General features: G+C 40.1%; 1 protein-coding gene across 2 annotated transcripts in view; it reads left to right on the top strand.

The window, feature by feature from the left end:
• grm7 (glutamate metabotropic receptor 7) overlaps nt 1-18498 on the top strand; it is a 291232-nt gene that overhangs the window by 126432 nt on the left and 146302 nt on the right. The gene's annotated exons all lie outside the window — the stretch shown is intronic.

Raw genomic sequence — 18498 nt, 5'->3', positions numbered from 1 at the left:
CATATTATACCAGTCCTAGCTGCCCTTCACTGGTTGCCTGTGAGTTTTAGAATTGATTTTAAGATTTTACTGCTTGTTTTTAAAGCCTTTAACGGTCAGGCTCCTGTCTGTACTAGGGAACTACTGTTCCTAGGGCCCGGCTCATCACTAAAGGGGACTGAGCCTTTGCCATCCAGGCCCCTAATTTGTGGAACTCCCTGCTTGGAGATCTCAGGCAGGCAAACTCAGCGTCTTCTTTTAAACCTCTTCCTAAGGCTCATTTTTATCATATGGCTTTTTATTAACCAGTGGTTTTATTGTAACTTGTATTATGTTTTTATTGTTGTTTGGGATCTTTTGATCGCTTCTTTTATCATTGTTGTATGTGTATTTATGTATTTATTGGAAAGCACTTTGTAACTTTGGTTTGGAAAGGTGCTATGTAAATAAAGCTATTATTATTATTATTATATACAAATACACTACCTTTGGTAAACCCAGGAGCCCATTATTCTTCCACATCCATGATTATACTGTAAATTTCAGTGTAGGTGGCCCCACAGGATCCAAACCCTGAACTCTGGCTTTGTCAGTGCCATAGTCAGGGGTGTTCAAACCTTTTATGTTCTGGACTCCCAAGTTGACTTTAATTAAGCCATGGACCTCTACTGTAGTGATTTTGCCCTAGGGACCCTGATATTAAAAAATATTTTGTTTTGTGTTGAGTAGTAACCAATTACAATTTGATTTTCCCTTGCATTTCCTATTAAGTAACTTAAGTACATTTTTTCTATATTCTATGACAATATCACATATGGGTCTGCTTGTTGCAGCACATCATTGAAGCTCATTGCACCTGTATTAAGTGCAATATTCAAAGGCAAGATGCCATTCATATATGCCTGCACAGCCCTTTGGACGCTTTGTCAGGCTCTTCTGCATCTGATACCAACGCTGAAGACACCTTCAGCATCTGATAGTGATGCATAAGGCATAATTAGAAACCAGTGGCACCCTTTGGTGTCAGTATGAGACACAGGGGCGCTGACATAGTATAATGAACAAAAAAGTCAGGGTAACTAGGTGGCAGGGTAGCAGGAAGAACACACTCCCATTTCCATAAATGGGAAGCAAGACATCTTATTTTCATGCTCAACAAATTAGTTTTTTTTTTTTTTTTTTTCTTTCAAGTAAGACCTGTTGGTGCGTGACTGAGACTGTGTCCAGTTTGTGGTTTTTATGCCTAACCCCAACCTTTTCCTAACCTTAACCAAGTGGTTGTTACCCCAAAACATAACCTTTCCTTAGCCTTAACCAGGTGTTCATGTTGTCTAAGTCTGACCACTTGATAGTAAAAGGGAGAAAGCCCAGTGCATCACATCCAAACAGTGTGCGACGCAGAAGGATGTGACACAGCGTCGGAATACGATGAACTGGGAATGAGAATCCATTAGGCTGCACCATGACATCAAATAGAACATAGCTAGATGGTTTGCACATTATTTTACACACAGCTCCCTGTAATTCAACAGGACTTGTTTGTGATCATGTTTGGGACACACTCAGATTTCTACTTGATTTTAAAATGAAGCTCTGTGGGTTTGCACAGAGCTTGGTCACGCAGTCATGACAAACCCACCAATGGTTCTGGCAGGGCTGAGGAGGTTAAATTGTTTAGATGTCATACTTGAACACAGAAATACATTGAACTTGCTGAAGCTAAAACATAATGTTGACATAATCGTTCATACATTTTTAGTGTCATAACTATTCCTAGTGAATTAAATTAGTTTGAGAATTAATCAAACTACTGCTGAGGACCCCCCTGGCAGACCCTCAAGGTCCCCTGGGATGCCCTGGACCCCACTTGGAAAAACCATTCTCATAGTCTGTCCATTAAACTACACAGGCTCGTGACTTCTGCAGCTATTCTGGGGATACACTGAGATGAGATGTAATGACTGAAAGAGGAGGATGATGAAAAGACAAGAAACGAAGAACAGCAGGACTGTGATTGAGGGTGATGATAAAGCTGAGAAAAAAGGAAGGAAATGGGAGGTAGAGGTGGGCGGGGGATGACAAAGCAGAGTGTCAGAAAGAAGAGGAGCCGAAGGAAGCTAAGGAAGATAAAGGAGTGCAAGATTGTAAGAAAAGGGAGAAAAAGAAGGACGAGAGGGTGAAAGAAGACAAGGAGGGACAAATAGTGCGGTGGAAAAAGTTCAGGAAGCAAGTTGGCAGAGGTGAAAGCAATCTCAACTCTGCATGGCTGTCTCTTCAGGAGGAGGGGAGCAAATCCATAGAGGGAACAGAAGGAGAGGGAGACTGACTACTACAGGGAGGAAAAGCAGAGCAGGAGGACTCAGCAGAGCAGAGGAGAAACAGTACTATCATGGGAAGGAGAAAGATGACAACATCGGTGGGAGAACCAAAAACCAAGAAGTGGAGTCATCGTAAATGTATTATAGAGAGTACTATGAGGAAGAGAAGACTTTCAGTTATACAAATATTTTAGGGTTTGAACTAAGCATAGAAATAGTTACCGTACTGGTAAATTTGGACAACTGGCTAACATTTATGTAGACTGCATTTCCCCATGTAATAGCAAAAGCGCTTGTCTTGATTATATAGGAAACCCCCAATCTTACCAGTTGGGGTTTTCAGCAGGCATCACTCTACTGTTACTAAGCTGTGCTCTGTCATACATGACAAGGCAGTGTTCCCAGTCATTTCACCATTTACATATTTTGAAACTCACTTTGAAATGATTTTTAGAGATTGTTGGATTAGGCCATATATCATAATGCAAACATAATATAAATATTGCACTTCTGATTTGTCTCAAATGATATGTTTAAACATTTCTTTTATGGCTATGCAAGCACATTTCTTAAACTGCTGGCTTTGTTTACTTCTGCTCCCCAACCCTGTTAGAATCAATTTAAAACCTCCAGATGCCTACATGGTTACAGGTTTGTATGGGATGCCAGATCGTCAATTGGACAACAAATCTTAAACTACATTTTTGACAAACTGAAATGTTTACTAGGTCACGTAGGCTAATCTGGGAGTGATTCCGCTGGTGAAACATATCAGATTATAGTAGATCATGTCCCAGTCTTACTGGGCTTCCGCACTGCACCTTAGCTCCAAAGCAGTAACTCTCCCCCCTGCATCAGTTTAAGTCCAGCACTGCCTTTGAAAAGTGTTTGTAAAGCTAAAGTGGGGATAGGAGCAGGGGGAGAGAGTGCATTGGACAGCTTGAAGGAGATCGAGGAGGGAAAGGAGAAAGGCTAATAGCATGATGGACATAGGAGGCAAGATGATGAAAGTCACATTGACTTGCTTCCTCTTCTCTCTCTCTCTGTGGGAGAGGAGGAGAGGTCAAGATCTTGACCGCCGGCTGTCTCGTAGGTTTCCAGCTGACCAAGGATGATTGGACACACAAGCACGTGCACATGCATACACACATACACACAAATGCACATGACACGTTGGCACAATTGCACACATTGACAGACATACATATAAAGCCACATAGGAGGAGACAGAGGAGACTTTGCTGTTGACACGATAAAAACATTCGCACATCCACACATACCACTAAATCCTCACACCTAAATATATGAAAGGCTATTTTTGCTGTATGTGTTTAAAATACTGTGAATGTCTCACATGTGTATGAGCGGGTCCAGAGATTGCATTACGGCTAACAGCTGAGCCAAGTGTGGGAAGCCAGATAATTATTATGCACGTTGCAATGCATCTTTGTCAACAAGAGTTTTATTTTTTTCTGGTTTGACATGGGTACAACTGATGATATGAGCCTGTCACATAACCTTGGTTTTTACGTAACCTCCCATATAAATACTGTGTGTATATTTAAGTGCTTCAGCTATATACGCTGAATGTATGAGCATTTAGTAATGGGTTAGAGAGAGAGAGAGAGAGAGAGAGAGAGAGAGAGAGAGAGAGAGAGAGAGAGGTGCTATTTTATCAGAGCAATCAGAGGCACTGTCGCAAATGACGCAAACCAAGTCCCTAATCTTAACTAAGTATTTTTTTATATCTAAACCCAACCATTCTCTAACCTTAAACACATTTTTTTTATGGCTTAACCTAACCACATGACACTGACAGGCGATAAAGTGAGAAAGCCCGATGCGTCTCACACTGATGCCGAAGGATGCCTTTTGGCATTGGTATCAGACGGGAAAGGGGCGTGACCTATATTCTATCAATTAAAACTCACAATATTAAATCAGTTTGATGTTTTGAAGGCACATCACTTGCATTGCCAATAGACTGGGAAATACAGCATTTGTCGGACAGATCATTTTGTTGGTTGAGGAGATGCAAATACAGATAATGACATCTCTTCACACCCCTAGTATGCATGATTGAACAGCAAGTTTGAAGAACTCCGCAGGACATTTCCCCGCTCTCTTGATTGATGAAAGTCTGTGAAGAGAGGTGTGTTTCATTGCACACACACACACAAACACACTTGTGTAGGCGCTGGCAAACACTCACCACTTTGACCCCTCTCTCAACTTGCCATCCTGTCACGTTTCATTAATGACCATGAAGGTGTGTTTGGATGCTGTGACGTGTGATGTGTCATGACTGCCACAAGCTACTATTTCAAATTAGATGTTTGAGACAAGTCAGTTTGATTGACAGCTACTATTACTGGTCATTAGGAGACTGAGGAAACCGGGCTGCTCTATTGGGTAGATGTGAGAGAAGCGGAGAAAAAGGAAAGAAAAAGGAAATAATGGATGAGATGATGTAAGAGGAAAAAAATGAGGGAAGAAGAGGCAGGGATAGAAGCAGCAGCACAAAGATATGCACAATGGGGAAAGGGATGGTGGGAACAGAGAGAGAGAGCATGCATGATTTAATAATTTCAATGACTAAGCCCCAGAAAAATTCACACCCCACGGGAAATGTTCTAATTCTGTTTTGAGCACCTTAATATTAATATTTCACTGTTCAATCTCATGGATGCTTGTTGTGACAGAGCAGAAGAACTGCACACTTACAAAAAGCATTTGATGTGACTGACAGGACACTGCATTCATATGTGTAGCAACTATATTGCTCCAAGTATGTTGAGGTTTGGCTGAATCATACCCGAGATATAGCAAACTCTTTCATCTATCCATTCTCCAAACAGCATTATGTGTTTAATGCTTTTGTTGTCATTTCTACAGAAGCCGTTGTGTTAAGTGTCCATGACTGTGGAAGAAAATTTAAAAAGCCCGTTGGCATTGACTTTTAATCAGCTTTGTGTTTCAGAGGCATACATTGATAGACACTGCTGTTAATCTTTACTGACATTCAGCGTCTTTTGAAATACACATCATTAATTCCTTACGTTTCATGTTTGTTGCAAAATATTAACAGTAATGACTTTAAAGCAGTAAAGAAAGCCTAATTACTACCCACTGTTCATCAAAAAGAAAAAAATAAGGCCATATTAAGAAAACAAAATCCCATAATTACAGTGAGAGAGATGCACAGACTCTTTACAGTCCCATGCTGCATTCATAGCAAAGACATAAGGCGTCCTGAGGAGGAGGTAAAAGGTCAACAGTAGATCCCACGTAGGACTATTTATCATCTGAAAGCTGGGAACCTCAAGATTAATTTGAGATGCAGCTCTACATTGTTTTTTTTTTTTTTTTTTTTTTTGTTTTGTTTTGTTTTGGTGGTTATTCAAATTTTAAAAGTTTTTATGGGCTTAGAATGTTATGATGGCCATTCCCCTGCCTTTATTTATGTCTCATAAGTTGTTGCAGCAACTTTTGGGTTGATGCCACTTGTTACACAGATTTGGTGCAAAGTTTGATGGTTTTGTCCACTTGAGAATTAATAAAAGTGGTCAGAAATTCCTCTAAAATGACACATTGAGCCACCAAGACCCTCAGGAATGACACAGAATACTCATGCTGTAATTTGGTATCAAAAACTTTTTGGTGATTGAATGGTGAGCACGTCTGCCTGGAAACTGCTCAGAAACTCCCCCTTATTTCCGATATACCCAGAAATCCAGACATTCTCTGAATGCCTGATGTCTCTAGTTTGTAGATGTAAAGTTTCATGAGGCTGTGAGTATCCTAAAGATCACAAGAGGTCATTTTATACAGTGATGTCAAGTTTCAAAAATGGTCTCAGTACAATGAAATGGCTATTATAGGATAGGCTAACAGTTCAATACTGTTTAGGCACCAACTATGCGCAAATACACCATTTTGCAACAGACCAAAAGAACACATGTGTACGGCATGTAAAAAAAAAAAAAAAAAAAAAAAAAAATCAAAACAACAAAACAAAACAAACAAACAAACAAAAACCCTGCATGGTTATTGTGCATATATATGGATATGGATATACTATGGGTCACAACCCACAATTTTAACATCATTTCCCTCACACAGTTGTTAAACTGTATTCATACAACTATGTACATCTTATTTTACATACCCAAACTTGAATGCAATGCTATAATGGACAGTCAGTAGAGTATTTTGGCTTATTGTATTCACATAATATGCATTATTTCCAGTGTTGGCCTTGCAGACTGTTTTTTCTCTCTTTTCTCCTTTTATGTCCTTGCCTGTCTTATCATCTGTTCCCTTCTCCTTTCTCGTCACTCACCCATCTTGGTCTCACCTCCCTCTTTCGTGCATCCTCTTCTTGTCATATGGAGTTTCTGTTTACCCTCAGTTGTATTTAGATACTTTGACCCACTTCAGTCCGTCTCTATGATTTACTGGCTCTCGGGCTCGTAATTTGTTTTCCAATTGCCCTGAACAGGATCTCTCTTTTGCTTTATTGCCTTCTGTTTCATTTCCCCGCCCACTGTTCCCTCCTGTCAGGCAAACTGCTACCCCAATCCCTTCTACCACACCAACTGTGTTGAAGTTAAAATTGTAATCAATAAAAGTGCTTCTTTTTCAGTCCTGTCTGTCTCATAGACAGACATTAACCACCTTTTACCTACGTTAAGACGGTCAAATGAAGTAATTTCTGTTAGCGAAGAGGGAAATTACATCAGATAAGGAAAAATGAGAATCACAAGTGCCTTCAGTGGCTAAGTCAATAACAAGTATGGCTGTGGATTCAGATGGTTATTGACCACATTGCTGTGATGTCTGCATTTCAGCTTGGTGATGCTAGTTTCAAACGGCAGTGGTATTCCATTGAGGTGCAACATATGGCAATGCTTGTACATGATGAGCTTTGATGGGTAATGATGCCTGAAAGTTCAGCTGCAGCCAACATTTTTACGCCAGAAAAACGTGGAAACGAGGTGATGGTGGTCAGCCAGTTTTTCCTCCAGCTGTAGAGAATGAATGGACTTATACCAGCTGATTTCTTGGCATTGCGTGTGCATGGTAAGAAATATGACTCAGAGCTGATGGTGTCTAGAAGATGGGACAAAGAATCTAACATACACAAATACAGATCTACAATACACTGATTGGGCAAACTATTAGGTTTTCTTCCTGATACTGAGTTGTAGTTCTACCAATCTGCACTTTTTTTGATTGATTCATTAAATTATTATTTATTTTTCAACATCACCTGCTACAACATTTTTTTTTTTTTTCTGGAAACGCTCATTGCTGCCACTTTTGCAAACAATTTGAACTCAACAGAGTCAAGACTATGTTTTTAGAAGTAAGCAGCTCATTTTGGTACAGTACAAATGGGTGCACAATATAGAAAGTGTCATGTGGAGGAGGGAAAGTGGAGCCAAATGCGGCAGCTGAGGCAGACTTAAATACACAAGGAGCTAAGTAGGTAACGAGATACACCTGGGGAAAGAGCTGGAGCACAAGGCAGGAGAACACAGAGGATTGGCTGAGGGAACACAACAATCAGGAATAATAACACAACTCAGGACAGATGTGGCAAGGAATTATATATTCCAAGGTCAAACACAATACATATGCCCATTGATCTTGTCCAAAGCAATAAATAATGTCAAAAGCACATTCCTACTCTACCGCATCATTACTATAGCAGAGAAGAAGAGAATGGCCAATATCTTATTTTATTTTCAAATTCTACATAACAGTGACTGTAGCTATTATGCTTTAGTGTTTCAAAAATGCTTTGTTTTAACCCTCAGCAAATAAAATTCAGTGTTTTGACATTTTGTAAATGGTTGAACACCAAATGTCATGAATTGCAGTATGCAAATAGCCTTGACCTGAAGCTGACCATTGGTATCGCCTGTGTATTGCTAACAAGCACAGTCAGCCCGTTATGTATTCTCTCTAAGTGTGAATACAAATGCTGCACTTTGATATTCTGCAGATGGCCGGAGTGTAATGGCTCTGATGATGAAAGCATCTCTCTCCATCTCTTTCTGATTCATCCACGCTCAAAGCAAACCATTTAAAACTTACTTGATCAAACACTGTAAAATATGTATGATGTTTCTATGTATTTCTGCATTTTAGAGGGAGCACTACAGACTGGTTTTCAAACCATGGCACTGGTTTCAGGCATGAGGCCCAGAACCTTGTCCAAAATTATGAAAAAAAAAAATTCTCTGGACTAAATCAAATCTACTTTCTGCAATATGACTTAAACATGACCCCAATGCAAAGTAGTGTGGACAGTTGCTTTTTTTGGAATGCAGTCTAATGGGACACTTCACACATAATGCATACGGCATGACAAGTGTGAACTTTTTTAAAAGAACTTTTGATAGCGTTTTGCTGTCATAAAATCGTAAAATTATGGACCCAGATTTTTCCGTTGGATCAGAGATGGAAGGGTAACACGAAGGCTTGCAAGTAAAGCTTTCTTCATTGGAGACTGAAGGCAGCACATAGCGAGTACCTCCAGAAATTATACATTATAGGTGAAGTATACCTTTAATCTAATTGAATCTAGTCTCATCTAAACTAATCTCTCTCTTCTCTCTAAACTAAGGCTGTCCTCATATAAACTGAATCTGGATTAAAAGATTCCACTAAATTAAAGGAGAACTAAAGCTGTTTACAGACTAAATGAAACATCCAAAGTGAGCCACTGCAGAACAACCCATGGATATTATGGACCCAATTTATTAGCCTGGCACAGCCATAATTTGATTTTGTGACCATTGCTCACTTCACAGAACAGAGTCTAGACGCTGTTAGGTTCAAATTGTTTTCAATAAAGAGGCAGCAATGAGTGTTAAAAAACAATAATAATAAAACATAGCAGGTATTATTGGGTAACTTTGTAGCCTCCAGTCTAACGCTTCAGGTAGAGCTTGGCCAGATGTGGTAAGGCCATTGAGTTTAGGGCAGCTGAATATATTGCTGTTTTTTCACATAGAAGTAAATTGTGGCAGAAAAGCAATGTAGCACCATCAGGCAGGTCAAATTTAAAAAGCACAAAGTGGGATCGTCACACCGGTCCATGCCTCTGTCATTACTTGTCCTCCTCTGTCTCTTGTTTTGTCTCAGTGAGTCACATTTGACCAACTTGCCTCTTCAGTGTCACCGCTCACTGAGCCTCAGCTGCATCTCACTGTCTATATACCTGCATTTGTACAGTCGGATGTCTTTCAATGTCTTACAACATCGAAAGACATTCTCATACTGTATTCACTAAGAAAACATCTCTTTTGCAAAGTAAAAGATACTTTTCTCACAGGAATGTGTTTTTTTTTCCCTTTCTAACCCCCTTTTTTTCCCTTTTCTTTGTTCTTTTCAAATTCCAAGCAGCTTTTAATGTTTGCCGGAAGAAAACTTTGCCAGGTACATCCTTCGGAACACAGAAAGTACATCAGAGGAAAAGTTTTAAGTGCTTTCTGAGTCACAAACAAAAGGGTGTGTCATAGATTAGTATCTGTCTCTACTCACTAAGCTGTGTGTGTTCTTGTCTGTGTGTGTTTAAAGTGGGTTGTGGCACAGTTCCCTTGGTAAGGCAGAGATAGAGAGGGGCTGAGACACACACACACACACACACACACAGACAGAGTGAGAATGACAGAGACACAGTATGACAGATTCACTTTCTCTGCTTTGGATTCGCTTGATGTCTTCTGTTGTTTTCCACCACACCAAACAGACCACAAAAAAAAAAAAAAAAAAGAAAGAAAGAAAAAGAAAAAAAAATCTCACTTCCCTTTTCTCCTGAGAGAGGATAAAAAGGTAGGACTTGAGGTCAAAGGATCATCCTTTGAAATGGCTTCCCTCAGGACTGGACAAGCCATAACTGTGAGATTCACTTTACTTTCCCAGGTAGATGTTTTTGTCTGCCACTGAAGTTCAGGTTGGCATTTAAAGTGCCCATCCTGACCTACACTATGAACACATAAGCGGCCTGGCTGCATCCTACCAGAGGTTTTGAAGTCTTTATTTCCTGCCCTGTAACTAATGAATGCTTTTTGTTGAAAACCTTGAGACTACAAACCATTTATTTGGTCATGAATTTACCATAACAACATTATTTTCAGACCGACAGCGATGCATTTTTGAAATTCTGGTTGAATTTTTTGTGCACATCTTGACTTCTGCTCAACCTTGAAAAGATCATGTAATTTTTTTATGAAAATAAAGTGCAGTTTCGGTTTGTTTCAGCAGCAGAGCTACTACGCTGTTACCTTCCGCTACCGTTAACTGTTTGGAAAGTTCCCTTTTTTTAAACAAACAAAAAAAAAGTTTCTTTTCTTATCCGTAAAACACTTGCGCTACCCGTTACATTATGCATAGGCGGGGTTTGGGCGTTACACCAGTTAAACCAATCAGTGTGCCAGGTGCCATTGCCTTTAAGGGCAGGCTGCGCTATCCCAAATCTGCAAACCGAAACCCGTGATGGAGAGAGGAAGGTCGCTATTTAGTACTATCTCTGCCATTTTCTCAGGGGTTCAACTGAGGCTAAAGCAAGGTGGCTTTTTATAGGCGAGTTAATTGGGGAGGTGGAGCTGCATGTGCACATCCACATGTGTCCAAGTGGACACGCATTGAAGCCACCTGGGCGTGCTCTTGTAAAAGCCCAAATGGGATAGCGGGTGGTTTGAGGACCCGCTATCCACTTTCCCTAACATGTGTGGTCAAGATAGCAATTGTAGGGAAAGCGCATGAACACACCCACGGGCACACCTCCAGGCGCAAATAACGGAGTTGGCATAATGTATAACAGGTAGCGTGTGCGCAAGATACCGTTTAGGGATAGTGGAAGCTGCTAAATGCGTAATTCACGGGTAGCGGGTAGTGGCAACGGGTAGCGCAGTGTGAAAGATAGAGCCGAAGATGTCCAATCATTTTAGAGACACAAGTTTGGTGTTTGAACCCAGAGTTGTTTCAATCCCACAATAAAATCCATCATTATTTTGAACCACAAATAGCGTCCCACGGCCCATTGTACTTGAAGTCACGACCTATAGTTTTAGAAACCGTGTTGAACTGCACAGTGTAATATATGTGAGCTCATGATAACCTCTTTTGGATCAGGACACAGTGTTAGGTTCCAACAGTCATTCTGACCATTCAACCTTGACAGCGCTCTGGCAATGCCTCACACTTCGACCTTGCAAGTTTTGACGCTCGCCACCATAATTCCAGCACTCAGTGGTTGGAATGGAATGAGGCCATAACTCAACACGCAGCATGCCCTCGCCACACACACGGACACACACACTCACGCACACTCAGATGTGGACACAGATTAAGCTAAGAATGATTACCTGGATCAATATTTAGTCATGGGTAATACAGATAAATTCTAAGGTTGGCTCGAGGCGGAGGTGCCCTTAGTTGGAAAGCTGCCGAGAAGGCAATAAGTCCTTGGTCTTTATGAGCGCTGGCTGGCTGGCCATTATCTGGATCACAGAGTAGAGTAGTAATACGCTTCTATCTTATGAAATATGTGTCTCCAGAAAAGTAACTGTTCCAGTGCTTAAAAAAAGAAGCACACACACCCCCCCCCCCCCCCCCCCCCCCTTTTTTTTTTTTTTTTTTTGTCTATATTTAGTTTTGAAAGGTTATGTTTGGCTCAAGGGTGATGGAGCTTCCTCAAATCCACTAAGGACCGTGCAAAATGTCAGTTCTAATGGAGACGTGGCATTCACCATATTTAGTGGTCGGATGCTGTTTCTCAATATCAGTTTTGCCTGTGGTTGTACAGGCTGCATCGAGCGCCCTCGGCTTGTGATTTTACAGAGCTCAGTAGACGCACACAATACAACCTCCTGGGCTGTGGTTCTCCTAACAGTCAAACTACATTTAGGATATATCGCATAGTGACATGGCTGGCTTTATATAGCCTGCTGGCTGTAGTGGTGGGGAGTCGAGGCCACAGTCAAGAGTCCGGGTCAACTCCCATGCAGTGATTCAAGGAGTGGAAACGAGGCGGAGTCGACTCTGTGATTCTTTCAGCTGGCAGGAAGGGTAGCTTGTTATCTCTCACGCTGCACAAGGTGAAACTACAGCTATTTCTGCCATATGGCGGCCTATTTTGGATGCTCCTCCAATCTGACAGCCTAAGTGAAAGAGAGAGAGAGGAATGTCAGTCAGTCAGCTATCTGCTACCTACAGTATGTACCTGCTAGCCTCGGCATGCAGCCTCAGGAGCAAGGTGGAAAAAAAAAACTCTTGCTCGTAGTGAGTCTGTGCTGCAGTGACAGGAATGAGTAATGTTAATTAAAAGCTGTTAGTCCCATTGTTGTGAGTGTAACAGCCTAATAATAGCATAATGGCACACGATGAATTATGTTTTGTGTATTGTGTGTGATGACAATATTATGTATTATTGTAAATTTCCCGAACCAATTTTGCACTTCAGTAGTTTAAAAAGTTCCAGTAGGCAACAATAGGGGGTCAAACATTCTCTATTTCTGTTGTTTATAGTTTAAAAAGATATGAAAAACTAAACAAGAGAATGAAGCAGCTGTATAACATTAAGTTGCATATTGTTTACATGTTAAAAGCCATAAAAGCTGAAAAATGTTCACATGGATTCTTTTACATAAATGACACTTAAACTGGGGTTGGTAAATGCCACAATGTAGCATGAAGGTCAAGTAAATTCCAAATATAGGTCCTTTGTCTTGCTGCTATACTGTACATTACTGTGTAATAATGCTAATGCCACATTGAGTTTCTGTCTGTGTTCTCCCATACATACAGAGGGGTGCAGTGCATCCAACACACGAAGAAGCATGGATTTATGCATCACATCCCTAATGCAAATGAGCACAGAATGGAGGTTTCAGTGGTTATCACAAGCAAGCAGATAGCTGCATTCTCAAGTACAGATACGGTGCCAAGAACTAAACTGTGACGGGCCCGGTGCCACGGAGGGGCTAGAGGGGGCATTCCTCTCAGCTGCTGTCTTTACCCCCTCAGTTTAAGTTTATGGTCCATATTGAAAAATGCATGAGGTATGATCTATCCCGCTTGTAGAATCCTCGTGACTAAATCTGCTGAATGCAAAGCAACAAAATATGATTTCTGTTTTCTATCTGTGAGATGTTTTTAGACGTGCAGTACCTGCCCCGTGTATCCCATACTCAGTTTGAATGGACATGACAACACAGCATCCACACGTCTCCCACACCCTCTATCACTCTGATGGATTCCTCGTGGTTGAGAGAGGAGATTACAGGCTGATCGATAGCTCCATGTGAGAACCTCTCAGTTTGATGGCCTTGTCTTGTACCTTGTCTACTGGTGGTGAGCAAGACAACATTAGCGCTCCTGTAGCCATTACGAAAGTAATCTATCAAGACAAGTCAATCGTACTGGTGTTCAGTGACACAGCAGGTTGCTGTTGCATTTTTTCAAGTGGTGTAAAAATGGCTCCTGTCTATTTCCTGTCTACGAGGCCAGCCTTAACTGGGAGTAGCTATCGTATGACTTAGCAGACAAGCAAGTCACAACACCACAGAGTAGTGCAAATTCTACAAAGAGATATCCTCTACTTGGGGGAGAAATACTCTTGCAAATGTATGCATAGCAAAAAAATCAATCAATCAATCAATAAATAAGCCGTTCACAAAAATGATAACTGGATCATATTTATTTTGGAGATACCAAAGAGTACATTTCAGGTACTGATTTTTCTCCCAATGATTATATAGTGTCTTGGAATAAACATTTTCACTTGAGGCACTGCACATGCGACAACCAGCCACTCTCAGAGAAGCCTGAAATTATGCCACTGCAGTAGTCTTGCATTTTACAACAATTGCCATGTCCAGTGAAATTGGCTGTAAATTATTTTTTCACTTCCATTTTCATCAAACTACACATCTATTGAACCACAATGCAATAATGAAGGAATTTAATAAGAGGTGCCTTTATAAATAATTATGATGTGTGTGTCTGTGGGTTTTTCATCAGTCTCAGACAACCACTTTTTTAATCTTTTCTAGGAAGGAGTTTCTGGTACAGTTATAGTGAAAATTGTTCACTTACATGCTTATTTTAGTGCTTTTCCACTCTAAAAAGAAATTGCTTGGAAGAATGCAATGCAATTTTCTTACATGTGCAACAGGTGAGGGTATTAAGCCAATCTTAGCTCTTTGCAGCAGGATGACACAGTAACAGGTTCAAGCAGCTTTGACAGCAGCCAGCAGTGACACTGGAAGCCTGGAAAAATTGGCCGCTGCCCCCGGAGACTAAAACGCTGTCAGACGATTGCCGATGGGTTCCGAGATGGCATCCTTTATAATTTGAGTGTCTTCTGATCTGATATGAGATTTTGGGATGGAAAAGCCTCTCTTGCTTGCATGACTTGCAGGCGTGATGCTGGAGTCTTGCAACAGTTATGGCAGCCACTGGGAAAGGTCAGAATGTTTATGCAAAAGCCTTTCACGTACGGCTCTGGACTCCGACAATTTCCGGAAATTAACCTCATGTCTTAAAATGCAAAAATGCATGAATGAAAAGTGAGAGAAGTCGATTCCCCACCATGAAATGATTATGTTGAGGAGACATGAATACACACAAGCTACAATTTGACCCTGAAACACTGCTCAAAGAGTTTGGCCAGGGTGGTGGATGGACGGATACATCCAACTCCAGCGAGCCTGGTTTGATTATTAATTTGTTCCGGTAAGTTTTCTAACCAGAGTTAGTTTTTTATTTGTAATTTAAATCTGTTTTTCTTACTTGACAATGACCAAAATTTTGTCTAACTTTAACCAAACTGTTTTTGTTGCATAATGTTCACTAAACTTTCAGTTTCCTAAACCAAATCTTAACCTTAGTTAAAAATGGTTTTCTTGTCTAAATTTAATGACACTACAGCGTTGGCTAGTGTTAGTGAATTGAGTGCAATCCTGATTTGCATGGCCTCGCTTACAAGTTGATATTATGTGGTCAAAATAACGAGATTTACACATAATTTACGTATATATGACTATGACAGTAACAAAGAGGCGTTAGTGTTTGAGCAGTCCTATTTGACACTTTCCACTCATTAGGCACAGTAAAATGAAAACCATGTCATTCTTGGTAATAATGTATGCTTCCCTGTGCAAACCTCTTGGCCCAATTTCCACTAGTTATCATTCTGCTGTTCTGTGGATGACCCTACATTCTAACACTGCTCCTGTGGAGGTGTGGCCCCTATCAATAGGGATTCATAAACAATCTCACAGTCGTTATTATCACAACAACATTATTGCTTTTTTACACGAGACATAACTGACAACTATGGAACTACTTTCATGTTTTACTTTGTTTTTCATTTTAAATATGTAACCTTTTTGTTATTTCGTGTTCCATAAAACCTTTTCATATTCCTTAGAGAGGCAAAGATAATTGAGTCCTAATGCAAAGAGCTGTAAATTTACATAGATAGATAGAGTATAAATATGAGATCTAGAGGGACTGACATGGTGTTGACCACTGCATACCCAGTGCCACATGTTTTATTCATTTGTGGAATAAAATGCAGAGCCCACAACACATACCCTTTGCCAGTACGTACACTTGATCTAGCATACTGTGGTTTTGCAATTGAATTTGAAATGAGGAGGCATAGCAATTTGTTATGAAGGCTTGCTTGGCGTTTTAGCAGGTGAAATAAACATCCTACCACCTTTGTCCTTAACCGTCAAGAAGCCAAATGAATGATTTGGAGCCACACATGCGCAGCAGTACTATCAATGAGAAGTGAGATCATCAGTTCAAGGTTGCCTTTTACAATGCCTTGTTTACATAAATGACATCATACACTGCAAATTGACTGCATTTGTGTAGTGTACAGACTTTTCTACTCTATGCACTACGTAAAAGGGTTTTGCAATTTATGCTTCTCATTCACACACTCACACTGACACACCGATGGAAGAGGCTGCCATACAAGGCACTAACATGCTCATTAGGAGTGGTTAGGAGTTGAGTCTTGCTCAGTGACACGTCAACATGCTAACAGGAGCTGGGAATCCAATTAGGAATCCTCCGATTACTAGACAACCGATCGTCTTCCTGAAGCATGCCACCCACTGGAACCCATCAATCTAGTAAACAACAAAAAGGGCAGATTTAAGTTATGACGAACTCAACCAGTGGCTGACATGCTTAACTTCTTTTGATCTCCCCTCCATGATGAGACCAGTGCTGTTTTTTTTTTTTTTTTTTTTGAGCTACTGTAACTGCCTGGATTCATACCTGGGAACCTCCAAGGCATCACCAATCATCTATGCAGAACTTTTGGTGCACTTTCTATGCTAATTCAAGAGAAGGTTTTGGTTGAAGTCTATACAGACTTAAAATCTAATATTGCTTGATTACTTGATGGTGTGCCAGTAGACTTAAATAAAAATTCTATGCAAGAAAACATTAATTTCCTTTTTGCACAGCCCTGCTCTTAGCATCAAATAAAACTGCCTTTCCCTCCCTCAAGGATATTCCATTGGTTTATACTTTTCAATATCTCCCACTTTCCCAAATCATGTCCATTGCAATTTCCACCACACTTTCAACACAAAATATGCTAAATTACGGGAGCAAGATGCCTTCAAAATACATTTTGACTTTATTCCAAAGCAGTTCTTATCCCACTCAACTGTAGTGCATCACCAATCTGCTGGCATAGCTTACGAACTTCACATCCTCTGAAGCTTTAATTTGATGATTACAATTTTTGGTGCTGTGGTGTGCTTTAAGCATGCTACATGGCTGCTGCCTCTCAATCTATGTGGCAAGTTGGAGCTGTGGTGGGTAGGATGGGGGGATAAATAAGTTGCAGGTTTTAATGACAAGAAGTGTCCTGAGTCCCCAATATTTATTTTCATGGAACGCTCTGATCGCTTTTGAAGCACCGTGTTTAAAAAAAGGTAATACATCAACAGGCACTGAAGAACCCAATTAAGGAAGGCTGTCTATCAACCTAATGTTCGTCTCTCACCCCACCACTACAGGAGCTACATGAGGGATATAAATTTCTCTCTCCATTCATATTCAGCTGCAGTAAAGCAAAAAGGGCAAGGGGTGAATCAATGTAGGAAATAAGAGCCGAGCCTGCAAGGTTTTGATGGTGAAGTGTCCCAGCAGTGACTGAGATATATATATATATATATATATATACACACACACATGACCAGCAGGACGAAGCAGCATCCACATTTTGCCAGTCCAGCCTTTCACGGACTAGTTGCATTATAAACGGATACAGTGGGGAGAGACATAGGTTCCCCTCTACCCACAACCAAGGAAAAACAAACAAACTGACATCCACCCAGTATGTAAATGCACTAACATCATCCACTTCAAATACAAAAAAGGGTCGTGTCAACAGGCGGCAATCAAGATACACTGTAAAATCCAATTAGTTATCATTACTTTAAAAAAGCATGCAAACCGATTGCACTTAAAAAAATAATTTAAGAGAACTAGGTATTTTAAGTTGTACTGAGTTTAAGAAACTAACACAATCAAGTTGAGTGTACTTGATAACTAATTTTAGATACACTCTTGACTTAGTAAAGACTACTCAGAATTACTATTTTAATCTACTAAATCATTGCATGTGAAATTTACTGTGTTCAGTCCATATAACACACTTATCTAAGTTGGACTAACTTAGCATTTCTAAGTTCTATATTTACTTGAACAGCAATCTGACTTACTTTGCTAAAACCATGCAAACTCGACTTCAGCAATGGTCAGTAGTTCAAATATCTATACAGGAATGAAAAATAGGTTTCAATCTCCTAAAATAATCTGAATTACAATTAAACATCATAAATGAAGGTAATAACACGGTTGAAAGTTCAAATATATCATTTTTTTTTTATTCCATTTATATAAACTTTTTTAAAAGATAGCCTTTAATTACATCCACAAACACAGCTTTAATACTGTATGATCAATAATATAGTAAACACAGCTTTAAAACTGTAATAACACTTTATAGACCACCTTGGTAAAGAACCAACATGCTGACAAGTGCAGTTCAGTAATTTAAAAATGTAAATTACTTATCAAACAGACCTAACAATTCAACTACCAATGAATGAGCAGTAGTATGCCTGTGATAACACAGATTGAATATGAA

Source organism: Myripristis murdjan, chromosome 5, assembly GCF_902150065.1.
Source record: "Myripristis murdjan chromosome 5, fMyrMur1.1, whole genome shotgun sequence".
NCBI lineage: Eukaryota > Metazoa > Chordata > Actinopteri > Holocentriformes > Holocentridae > Myripristis > Myripristis murdjan.
This window is presented reverse-complemented; position numbering and strand designations above follow the sequence as displayed.